Source organism: Gorilla gorilla, chromosome 16 (genome assembly GCF_029281585.2).
Source record: "Gorilla gorilla gorilla isolate KB3781 chromosome 16, NHGRI_mGorGor1-v2.1_pri, whole genome shotgun sequence".
NCBI lineage: Eukaryota > Metazoa > Chordata > Mammalia > Primates > Hominidae > Gorilla > Gorilla gorilla.
Genome location: NC_073240.2, coordinates 60,823,850 through 60,835,652, shown reverse-complemented (window position 1 = coordinate 60,835,652; position 11,803 = coordinate 60,823,850). Strand labels below are relative to the sequence as shown.

General features: G+C 41.0%; 1 pseudogene; it reads left to right on the top strand.

The window, feature by feature from the left end:
• The first annotated feature begins 8,750 nt into the window (after positions 1 to 8,750).
• LOC101128681 (mesoderm-specific transcript homolog protein-like) lies at positions 8,751 to 9,615 on the top strand (annotated as a pseudogene).
• Positions 9,616 to 11,803: the final 2,188 nt, after the last annotated feature.

Genomic DNA, 11,803 nt, shown 5'->3' with positions numbered 1-11,803 from the left:
ACACAGAAGCTGTGTGAAATAATAAATATTTATTGTTTGAGCCACTAAGTTTTGGTGTAATTTGTTACATGGCAATAGATAAATATAGTACTTTTGAAAAAACATGGAAAATCATATCTCAAAATATTAGCAATGAATGTATGGAAGTGGTACAGTGAGAGTATAGATTTTATACTTTCCTATACTGTCTTTATGTTTTTAATAAACATATATACTGTTTATAGGGGGAAATACTTCATTTTGAAAAATATTCTTCCTTTTGGGGAAAGAGCTGAAACTGGTCTAGAACTTTATATCCTGGTCAAAGGTTCCAAATACTATGGGTGAGCAGTAGTGAGATTAGGGAAAGTGGCTATAGTTGCCACCTTCTGGCAAATGTGCCAGAGGATGAAGGGCAGGAAGACAGTTTTGTGTCACTGAAATTGAAAAAGCAAGTCTAACAAAGGTTTTCCACCATCTTCCCAGCAAGTATAGTGACTGGCTAGTTAAGACAGCTAAAAAACAGCAGATCTATGGAAACAATAAAATGTCTGCATAGATACATGCACATTTTGTATGTCGTGAATCAGTTGGAGTCTTTCTCTTGGATTAAGAGAAAGTTGATCTGCCATGCAGGTAAACAGGGAGCCTACATAGTGGTAGTAGGATGCTAGAATTAATTCTCCACTGTCTGTCATACTGTCTGAAATTCCACCATTAATATTTCAGTCCTTTGAGCCTTGGGTAGTTTTGTAATCACCTAAAAGAGTTCTTCTTGCCCACTGCACAGATAAAGCCAATTCACTGAGATAGCAGTGTTGCAGTAGAGAAACAGTTTAATAGTCACCAGACCAGCCAAGTGGAAGAATGGGAGATGTTGCTCAAATCCACCTCTTCAAAAGCTTGTAGGCTAGGGTTTAAAGGATAATTTGGCAGGCAGGGGGGCTAGGAAATGGGTGCTGGTGATTGGTTGGGGATGAAATCATAGGAGGGTCCAAACTGTCTTCACGTGCTGAGTCAGTTTCTGGGTGGGAGTCAGTTCCTTGGTATGAGCCACGGGTCTGGGTGGAGTCAGTTGGTAGGCAGAATGCAAAGGTCCAAAAATATCTGGCATCCAATATTAGGTTTTGGCAATAATGATGTTATCTGTAAGAGCAATTAGGAAAGTTACAAATCTTATGACCTCCAGAACAATGGATAGTTATCATTCAACTACACCTACATTTTAACAAAATTCAGGCCCCTCCCATAACCTAACCTCATGAACTTTCACTAGTCTTACAAAGGCAGTCTTGGTCCCTGAGCAAGGAGGGGGTTAGTTCTGGGAAGGGACTGTTGCTATTTTGTTTTAAAGTAAACAAAGGCAGTTAGCTTGTGAGACAGAATTAGAACCCAGTCTCCTGCTGTGAAGGTTGATTTTATGTGTCAACTTGACTCAAGCAAGATGGAATCAGGTTAGGTTTCTCTCACTGTTATAATTTGTGCAAAAGCAGTTTCAGTTTTTGGTCCTCAAGGTCACATCACCTGTCTAATGCCAAATGCTTCTATCTGAGGTGCATATTATGGAGGACTCTGACAGCTATTGGAGAGTAAGATACTTCAGGAGTGAGATCAGGGGAGGCACTCAAGGAAAGGTGAGGATAAATGAAGGAGAGAGAAAATAGACAGGGGATTGGAATGCTCCCATGATAAATTGTCAGTTGAGCTTCACTTGTTTTGTTGTTGAGAGAACTTTTTCTTTAGAGATTAAATATTTCAAAATTTTCTACTGCAAACCAAAAATAGCCACGTATGACTTAACAGTATCTCCAGATCAATAAAGCAATGAAGAATTTTCCAAGTAATCATGTAAATAATAGAATGTCACTTTGTTTTTATAAAGGTATTTAAGCTTGATCTCCAATAACTTTATAAAACTCCAAGAAATCACCCTAGTTTCTGTGACCCTGCCTCTGTCAGGAGCAGGATTTATCCTTATATTTCTGTGTGGCTACACTGTACCCCTGAGAGTCCATTGCTCCCCACACCCAGGAAACAGGTGTCTCTTCAGATGCATTAATGCCATCCCGAATTATAGGGCACACACCAGTTTCTGGTGTTTAAATTGACCTGTCACATTCATTTGTCTGGTGGTTTCATTTCTCAATGAAACTCCTTCCCTCTAACCAGGATCCTTATAGGCCTTTCTCATTTGTCCTCTTTCCACTTTCCCCTGCACCACCTTCCTCCTCACTGATAATCCTCACTAAATTTACTTAGCCCTTTGAGCTGGTGTCGTAATACTTACAGCCATTAAGTGTTAGTGGCAAAGAAAGAATTGTAACCCAGTCTCCTGCAATCAAGGTTAATTTTATGTGTCAACTTGACCAGGTTAATGGATGCTAGATAGTTGGTAACATTATTTCTGGATGTGTCTGTGCGGGTGTTTCTGGAAGAGATCAGCACTTGAATCAGTGGACTGTGTAAAGAAGATCACCCTCACCAATGTGGGTAGGCACCATCCAATCTGTTGAGGGCCCAGATGGAACAAAAAGGCTGAGGGAGGGTGAATTCCCTTTCTCTCTTCTAGAGCTGGAGCATCCCTCTTCTCCTGCCCTCAGACATCAGGGCTCAAGGTTCTCAGGCCTTCAGACTCCAGAAATTAGACTGGCAGCCCCCCAAATTGTGAGGCCTTAGAACTCAGACTGAATTGCCTCACTACCTTCCCTGGTTCTCCAGCTTGCAGATAGCATGTTGTGGGACTTCTCAGCCTTCATCATCACATGGGCTAATTCCCGTAATAAATCTTTATCTATCTATCTATCTGTCTGTCTGTCTGTCTGTCTATCTATCTATCTATCTATCTATCTATCTATCTATCTATCTATCTATGTCTATACATCTATTCATCCTTCTTATTAATTTTGCTTCTCTCGTGATCCCTGATCTCCTGCCTCTCTCAGCCCAGGGCTTGTTTCTCTTAATCTGTCTGGAATTCTTATGCTCTGCCTGAGTTTATAAAAGCTGGATCAAAGAGTTATACTCTTTGAACTGTGTTTTATCATATGCTCAGGCCTCCTGCAAGCCACTTACCATCAATTTATTCTCCATCTTGCTGCAAGAATGATCTTTCCACACATAAGTTTGGCTGTATCAATACCCTGCTGGATGCTGCTTCGTGGATTCCTTGCCCGTAGGATGAAATCCTAGGTCAACAGCAAGTTATAAAAGGCTTTCCACATCCTAGCTACAGCCCAATTGTATTGGTTACTTACTGCCGTGTTAACAAACTACCTTAAAAATCATAGCTAAAACCAACAACCATTAATTATTATAGCTCAAGTGTCCCTATGTCAGCTGGAGGCTCTAATCTGGGCTTGGCTGGACCATCTTAGCGGGGGCAACTCTGCTTCACATGTTTCACATCCTTCTGCTGGAAGTTGTGGGCTAGCCCAGGCATGTCCTTTACCTGGCAATGGAAGAAACACAAGTGGGGAAAAGGGAAGTATACAAATCCTCTGGAGATCTAGGTTTGGATCTGGCATATTATCACTTCTGCCTTATTCTGTTGGTCAAAGCAAGTCCCATAGCCAAGCCCAGAGCCAGAGAAGGAGGGCTTAGTCAAATTCCATGGCAAAGGATATAGATTCAGAGAAGGATAAGGAATTGAAGCCATAAATGCAATTTACCATATCAGCTCTGCAATCTTGTCTCCTGACATTTCCTACCTGGAAGATTATAGGACATATGCTCCTACTATATTCATTTGCTTTAAGCCCCACAAATTATACTCTTATCATACTTTTCTCATCTGCATGCTTTTGTCCAGTGTTTTTGCTCCAATTTGATAGCTCTTTACACTTCTGTGTACACCCCACCCCAGACAATTAATACCTTCTTATTTATTTATTATTTATTTATTTATTTATTTATTTTTGAGACAGAGTCTTGCTCTGTTGCCCAGGCTGGAGTGCAATGGCATGATCTTGGCTCACTGCAAACTCCGTCTCCTGGATTCAAGCAATTCTCCTGCCTCAGCCTCCCGAGTAGCTGGGATTACAGGCACCTGCCACCATGCCCAGCTAATTTTTGCATCTTCAGTAGAGACGGGGTTTCACCATGTTGACCAGGCTGGTCTCGAACTCCTGACCTCAGGTGATCTGCCCGCCTCAGCCTCCCAACATGCTGGGATTACAGACATAAGCCACTGTGCCCGGCCTACCTTTTTATTTTTTAAGACTGAAGTCAGAGTCAGCTCCAGAAAAACCTCTGTGGAGTGCTAAAGCCAGTTTATATGTGCTTGGAAGAGCAAAGGGTTAGCATCTCTCCTCAACTCCTTGTTCAGTGATGACATGTTAGCACACTGGAATCAGCACCCATGGGAATATTTACACCACAGAAATTGGCAACAACAAATCAGAGCTTTTTCTCTCTTTCTGAAGGTCGTGCTCTTAAAGATTTAGCAGCAGAACGCTGAAGCCTCTCTTCACACACTCACCTCTTCAGTCTGTCTATTATTCTAAATACGTAGATCCCTTGTGTCATCCTAAATTTCTTCATGTCTTTCCCAACTAGATGGTAAGTCCCAGCAGTCAAATAATGTGTCTTATTGGTCTCAGGATCCCCAGCACTGAGCACATCAACACTCAGTGGGCATGCAATAAATCTGCATAAAATGAAAGATGTAAATGACCAGCTGTTGTTTGGGTTGACAAGATGGCCCTGAGATATGACGGTGTCACAGAAAGGTTTGCCTAGCAAAAAAAAAAGGAAACATATCTTTTTCCTCCAGCCTACCACTGCTTGTTGTATCAAATCTCTGGCAAGTCCCGGAGGGTAATATTCATCCTCTTGAAAGGGGACTGGTGAGTCCTTTAATATCTATTGCTACATTGGTGTGGAATCATTTCTTGAAAGATTCAGAAAGTATAACAGAGGTTTTCTTTGGAGCATGGTTTGGGATGTGCATTTTGAGGGAGCAGAGGCAGTGGTGTAGTCTGTTGAAACCAGCCTTCCCATACAGAGGGGACTGAGAGTGTAAAATTGGAATTGAAGGCTTCCACTGAAGAGACACAAAAATGATGGACACATCAGTAACGCTGCACTTAATATGGTGAGTCATGGGCACTTCTGCTTTGGACTAGATTGAACAAGGGACATTGAGTTAAGGCACTTAATGTGGGAGGATGCATTCATAGGTAACCTTTTGCAAGTGCCTTGATCTATTTTTCCTTTTTAAGCTGCACACAGCCTAATTCTAATTTTGAAGAAGAGTTTCTAAAATTTCTACAGTGTAAGATTAATCCTCATTGTCTGTGGCATTTTTATGACAGCTTTGACTTTTAAAGTGGAACCAAATTTCATTTGGAAAATGAGCCAACCAAGCATGTCTCCGTTAACAAATTGAGACTTGGTGCTGTTGTTCTGTCACTCCCACTTCTAAGGTAAATGCACATCAGTAATTTGACTTGTGCAAGGGCCTGGTGTCCAGAGCTAGCATGGGGTGAAGTGGGGGACTGTGGGGATGGTGGTGTCTAGCGGAGGAAAAGCAGATTGTTTCGAAGATTACATGACATAAGTGAATCAGGAGACTGATGTCTAAATACAGGCTGGTAAGTTTGGGGGACAGTGGAGATGTGCTAGTCACTAGGAGTGGAAGGAACTGTGAGCATTGGCTACTTTTAGTGACTGAGCTTGTTAGAGAGGAGTCTTCCACTTTAGGAATTGCAGTTAGAGGCTGAGAAGTCCAGAGTCAGCCTCTGAGTGTCACTGCCCCTAACCTGCTCATGGGGTTTGCCAGCAGTCTCTGGCTGTAATATATGGGATTGGTGATTGCACTGCCGAACTCTGGCAAAACACTCTTAGATCTTGTCATTTGCTTAGGAAAAGAGTCTGATTTTTTGTTTGTTTGGTTTTTTTTTTTTTTTTTTTGCAAAAATATTTGATAATGTGCATGGTTCCTCTCAATTATAGCTGGTTTTTCTGTGTTTCTGTTTTAAAGTTGGGGTAGAATGAAGGTGGAAAATAGAAATTTGTTGCATGAGGAAATGAGTGGGACCTTAAATAAAGGCATGCATTCCTCTATCCAACAGGGCATTTTTTTTTTTAAAGGTTAAGCACCTTGGTAACTAAACCCCTTAAAATAGCTATAAAGGTTATATATTGACTGAATTACTTTAAAGGCTTGGGTTTATTTCTGTGGACCTGAATTGATAAGAATTAGAGTATAGAAGTGAGGCTGATCTTTTGGAGTAATATACATCATAATTACAAGTAAATATGCAAAGGCTTAACAACAAGAACAATGACAAAAGACTCAGCAAATAGAAAGATGTTGGATTAATGGGAATAAATTGAACACATATATATAACTGTATCCTCCAAAAATAGTCATTAAATATATGTTTAATTTATGATATTAAATACATATTTAAGAAGAATAAACCAGCCTGGCCAACATGGCGAAACCCCATCTCTACTAAAAACACAAAAATTAGCCAGGTGTGGTGGCACACGCCTGTGATGTCAGCTACTCAGGAGGCTGAGGCAGGAGAATCACCTGAACCCGGGGGGTGGAGGTTGTGGTGAGCCAAGATTGCATCACTGCATTCCAGCCTGGATGACAGAGCGAGACCTTATTTGAAAGAAAAAAAAAAAAAAGAAGAAGAAGAAGAAGAAACCACAAGGACAATGCATATGGGAAAGGAGATGATTGTAGCAAAGTTTTGAAGGCTTAAAAGCAGAAGGGCAGTGGTAAATATATCGGATATCTTTCGTACATCATTTCAAATTTTCCCAGCCTTGGGCAGGACAAGACAGCTGAATGATATCCATCTGAGGCACTGTGAATGCACTGCAGAGGCTCTCCAATACCTGGGGACAGAAAAGAAAGGCAGAAAGGAGTCTTCTGAGAAGCAAAAGGCTGGAAGTTGAACTGGAGAGCAGAGAGAGTTGTCCAGCAACCCAAAAGGTTGGCAGCCTGGCTTAAAGCAGATATAAATCTCCCATAGCTAAAACATGAGGGCTGGGCAATAAAGCACAACGAGATCTTTAGAGTCTCTCCAGTGCTCATATCCCAAGCCCAGTTTGAGGGAAAGTCCTAATCCCTTCCTCAAAATATTTGCAGCCAGGGTGAGTGAATCTAGCTAAAGCTGCAACCAAGTCCAACTACAGATTAAACTGACTCAGCCTGCCACACTCATGGACCGACCCAAAAGAGGTGTGCCCTTTTCTCGAGGTAAATATTAGCACTTAAAATTTTCTTTTTTTTCTTTCATAGAGATTGGGTCTCACTTTGTTGCCCAGGCTGGTCTTGAACTCCTGGGCTCAAATGATCCTCCCACCTCAGCCTCCCAAAGTGTTAGGATTATAGGTGCAAGCTACCACACCTGGCTGATGTTAGCACTTTTTAAGCTACTGTTCTTTAATATACAATTACTAGCATAAAATTAAAGAGATATGTGAAGAAGTAAGAAGGTATGACTTATGTTAAAAGAGGTCAGTAGAAGCCAACCCAGAGATGATTTTAATGTTGGAATTATCAGACATGGACTTTAAAATAAGTAGAAAAAAAATATGTTAAAGTGTCTAGTGAAAAACATGTGTGAATAGATAGGGAATGTAAGCAGACAGCCAAAAACTATTTAAAAGAACCAAATGAAAATCTTACAAATAAAAAAAACTGATATTGGAAGCAAAGAATTTATTTAATGTGTTTAACAGCAAACTGGACATGGCAAAGGAAAAGTGGGTCAATAGAAGCGCAATACCTATAGAAGTGCAAAACATACTGAATGTTGCCAAGAGAAATAAAAAAGACCTAAATAATAAAGTTGTATATATATACACACACCCACACCTTGTTAATGCTTTGCACAACTCAGTACTGTTTAGATGCTCATTCACCCTAACCTAATCTATAGATTGATGGTAGATTCAGCACAAATCCAACAAATCCTCTAAGTCTCACTTTTTGTCCCAGCCATAACTGTAGAGGCCAGTTTTCAGCATGCTTCAAACACCTTCATAGAAATCTAAACTGACAGTGCCTCTCTTAGGCTTCTTTGATGTCAAGTGGCGGGATGCCTGGAGGAACCTGGTTGACAACTCACATACAACTGCCCCAAAGCTGTGGCCAACAATATAATGCATTCTTCTATCTTTCTCCTTTCTTGACTCACCCCCATTCCTAAGTTTCAGGATCATACCCACACATAAACATTTTGCGCATCAGCCTTTGTCTCAGGATCTGCTTTTGAGGAATCCAGACAAGACAATAACTGATTCAGCAGACATGAAAAAGTTGAATCTTATGCCAGCAGTGGAAAAATCCAGGAAGAAACTTGTAGCATGGAAATGTCAAAGGGCTCAGAAGTTAATGACATTGGATACCTCTGGAAGTGGGGTGAAGAAAGGATGAAAACAGAAAGACTTAAAAAAAGCAGTTAGATTTTGAATCTCCTTACCAATTCCATTTACTAGAATGATAGCCTTAGTATCACCTAAGCAGAATTTTTGAGGTTTGTTCTCTCTAGTAAGAGGACTGAGGGCTATGAGACGTTAGGACAATTGAGGACAGAGATTTAGTGAAAATGTACATGCTGAATTTTTAAACCCCCCCTCTCCCTCTTCAACCCTTTCACTTATTTTGTTTCTAGAATGCTGGCAGTCAGCTTTAGATCCTCTAGACAGGAGATTAGAAGACTCTACACTAAGAAATCCAACTAACCAGCATGCACAACTGATTTCCCCAAACATGAAGTCCTGCAGCCCAGGTCTTAACCTGAATCAGGATGAGGGGATGGTGGGTCAAGGTGGGTCTGTTGAAAGTGCCCCTGCTTGCCACATACCTGCACATCCCACCCCCTCAGCTCTCCCTTGCCCTTCACTCATGGAAGTCTTTGGGCAAGTTTTTCACTTATAAGGGATGGCCTATCTTCTACCAAGACTCTGTGGATGTGGTTGGAAGTCCAGAGATAGTTGTTCTTTTACATGGCTTTCCAACATCCAGCTATGATTGGTACACGATTTGGGAAAGTCTGACCTTGAGATTTCATTGAGTGATTGTCCTTGATTTCTTAGGCTTTGGCTTCGGTAACAAACTGAGACCATATCACTATTCCATATTTGAGCAGGCCAGCATCCTGGAAGCGCTTTTGTGGCATCTGTCTGTCAACTGGAGATATCTTTCCTGAGACTCACTGTCTACTCCTTCTCCAAAAGCTACTCAAACATGGAGGTGTGCTGTCACCCATCCTCACGCGGCTGATGAACTTCTTTGTGCTCTCTCGAGGTCTCACGCCAGTCTTTGGGCCATATACTCAGCCCTCTGAAAATAAGCTGTGGGACATGTGGAAAGGGGTCCGCAATAATGACAGGAATTCATCTCTGACAGTCTCTTAGAGTACATCAATCAGAGGAAGCAGTTTAGAAAGCACTAGGTGGGAGGGAGCTCTTGCCTCTGAAAATATCTCCATTCATTGTATCTATGGGCCATTGGATCCTGTAAATCCCTACCGAGAGTTTTTGGAGCTGTGCAGGAAAATGCTGCTGCAGTCCACAGTGTCGATTCTGGATGACCGTATTAGCCACTATCCACAGCTAGAGGATCCCATGGGCTTCTCTAATGCATATATTGGCATCACCAACTCCTTCTGAGCTGGAAAGAGTAGCTTCCCTCTATTATTTCCCCAACTCGCTTATATGTTGTGTATTCCACTTAGGAAGAAATGCCCAAAAGACATCCTAGCCATCAAATACTATTCTCTCATAAAGTCCACTTTACTCAAATTGGTGAACAGTATGTAGGAAGAAGCCAGCAGGAGCTCTGACTGAGGCTGAGATAATAGTCTACCTCCCATTTCTTTGACATTTGATCAAATGTACAGACTTGCCTTTGTTTTTGTGTTATTAGGAAATTCTGATGAGCACTGCTACTCACTGATGCAGAAAGACGTTCTTTTGCCTAGAAGGCTTTTTAACACTTTGGACTTTTCTGAAGTATTTAGAAGTGCTAATTTCTGGTCCAGCCCCAATAGGAATTCTACAATGAGAATGAGAAGCGGGTTTCTTTACCTCTCCTTGAATGGCTTTTTAAAAGTTCTTTAAGCAACACAGAGCTCAGTCTCCTTTTTTATACCTTTGGATATAGTTTCATCAGCTGTTTTTAATTATAAACATTTTGTTAAAAGACATATTGGTTTAAATAATGTAGTGTTCTAAGTATGATTTAGGACCATGATTTACCTACATATTACATATATTTTATAAGGATGCTAAACCAACTTACCCTTACTCTGTCAGAGTAGTGAACTTAATTAAACATGCTTCATTTCTGAATGAATTGAACTAAATCAAAACTATTTACAGAATTTCCTAAAATCACAGGACATTAAGGACCAATAGCACCTGTGCCAGAGATTTACTATTACTAGCTGGGAAGACCAATTCTAACAGCAAATAACAATCTGAGACTCGTCATACCTCAGTGCTTAGAAGCATGTCTCTCTTGAGCTACCACAGAAGGGAAGAGACTGTTTTGTAGTCCAAATCACCACGCAGAATGTACATTGATTCCTTTATGATGACTGCTTAACTTACCATTGCCTGTTCCAGAGAGGCTTTCTTATGTAGCTCATTTATTCCTGTACTTTACAGACAGGAAATTTCCAGAAACATTAAGAACAAATTCTGAAAGATCTATAAGCAAATGGTGCTGAATACTTTTTTTTAAAGCCACATTTTACTGTCTTAGTGAAAGCAGGATTATTAAGTGATTATTTAAAATTCTTTTTTTTTTTTTTTTTGAGACGGAGTCTCGCTCTGTCACCCAGGCTGGAGTGCAGTGGTGCGATCTCGGCTCACTGCAAGCTCCGCCTCCCAGGTTCACGCCATTCTCCTGTCTCAGCCTCCCGAGTAGCTAGGACTACAGGCGCCCACCATCACGCCCAGCTAATTTTTTAATGTATTTTTAGTAGAGACGGGGTTTCACCATGTTGGCCGGGATGGTCTCGATCTCCTGACCTTGTGATCCACCCTCCTTGGCCTCCCAAAGTGCTGGGATTACAGGCGTGAGCCACCGCGCCCAGCCCTAAAATTCATATTTTTAAAATAGCAACTTCAAGTATAACAACTTTGAAACTGGAATAAGTGTTTATTTTCTATCAATAAAAATGAATTGTGACAAAAAAAAAATCCAACTAATCTAAGAGAAAAAAGTCCTAAAGATACTGGCATTGGGTCTGGTGCAGTAGCTCATGCCTGTAATTCCAGCACTTTGGGAGGCTGAGGTGGGCAGATCACTTGAGGCCAGGAGTTCAAGACCAGCCTGGACAACATCGCAAAACCCTGTCTCTACTAAAAATACAAAAATTAGCCAGGCGTGGTAGCACACGCCTATAATCCCAGCTACTTGGGAGGCTAAGGCAGGAGAATCGCTTGAACCCGGGAGACAGAGGTTGCAGTGAGCTGAGATCACACCACTGCACTCCAGCCTGAGTGAGTAGAGCAAGACTCTGTCTCAAAAAAAAAAAAAAAAAAAAGATACTGGCATCAAGGTTGTCCCACACGAATGACTCAGTCAGAATACCACAGTCAGCAGGTCTCACCCATTTGGACAAATTTTCCAATCAGTTTTTTTTTTTTAAACCCCATTTTTAAATATGAATAAACAGCTGTGAACTAGTAAACACCTAAGGAAGCATATAACATGAATGACTGAAATCAAAACAACTAACAGAAAACAAAAAAACTTGGAAGAAGTAGAGACAAAGCAGGAAGATGAAACTTCAGACTTCAGAAAGAAAAAAGAAACTATTATTATTAGCCTCTGAAATATAAAAGGATT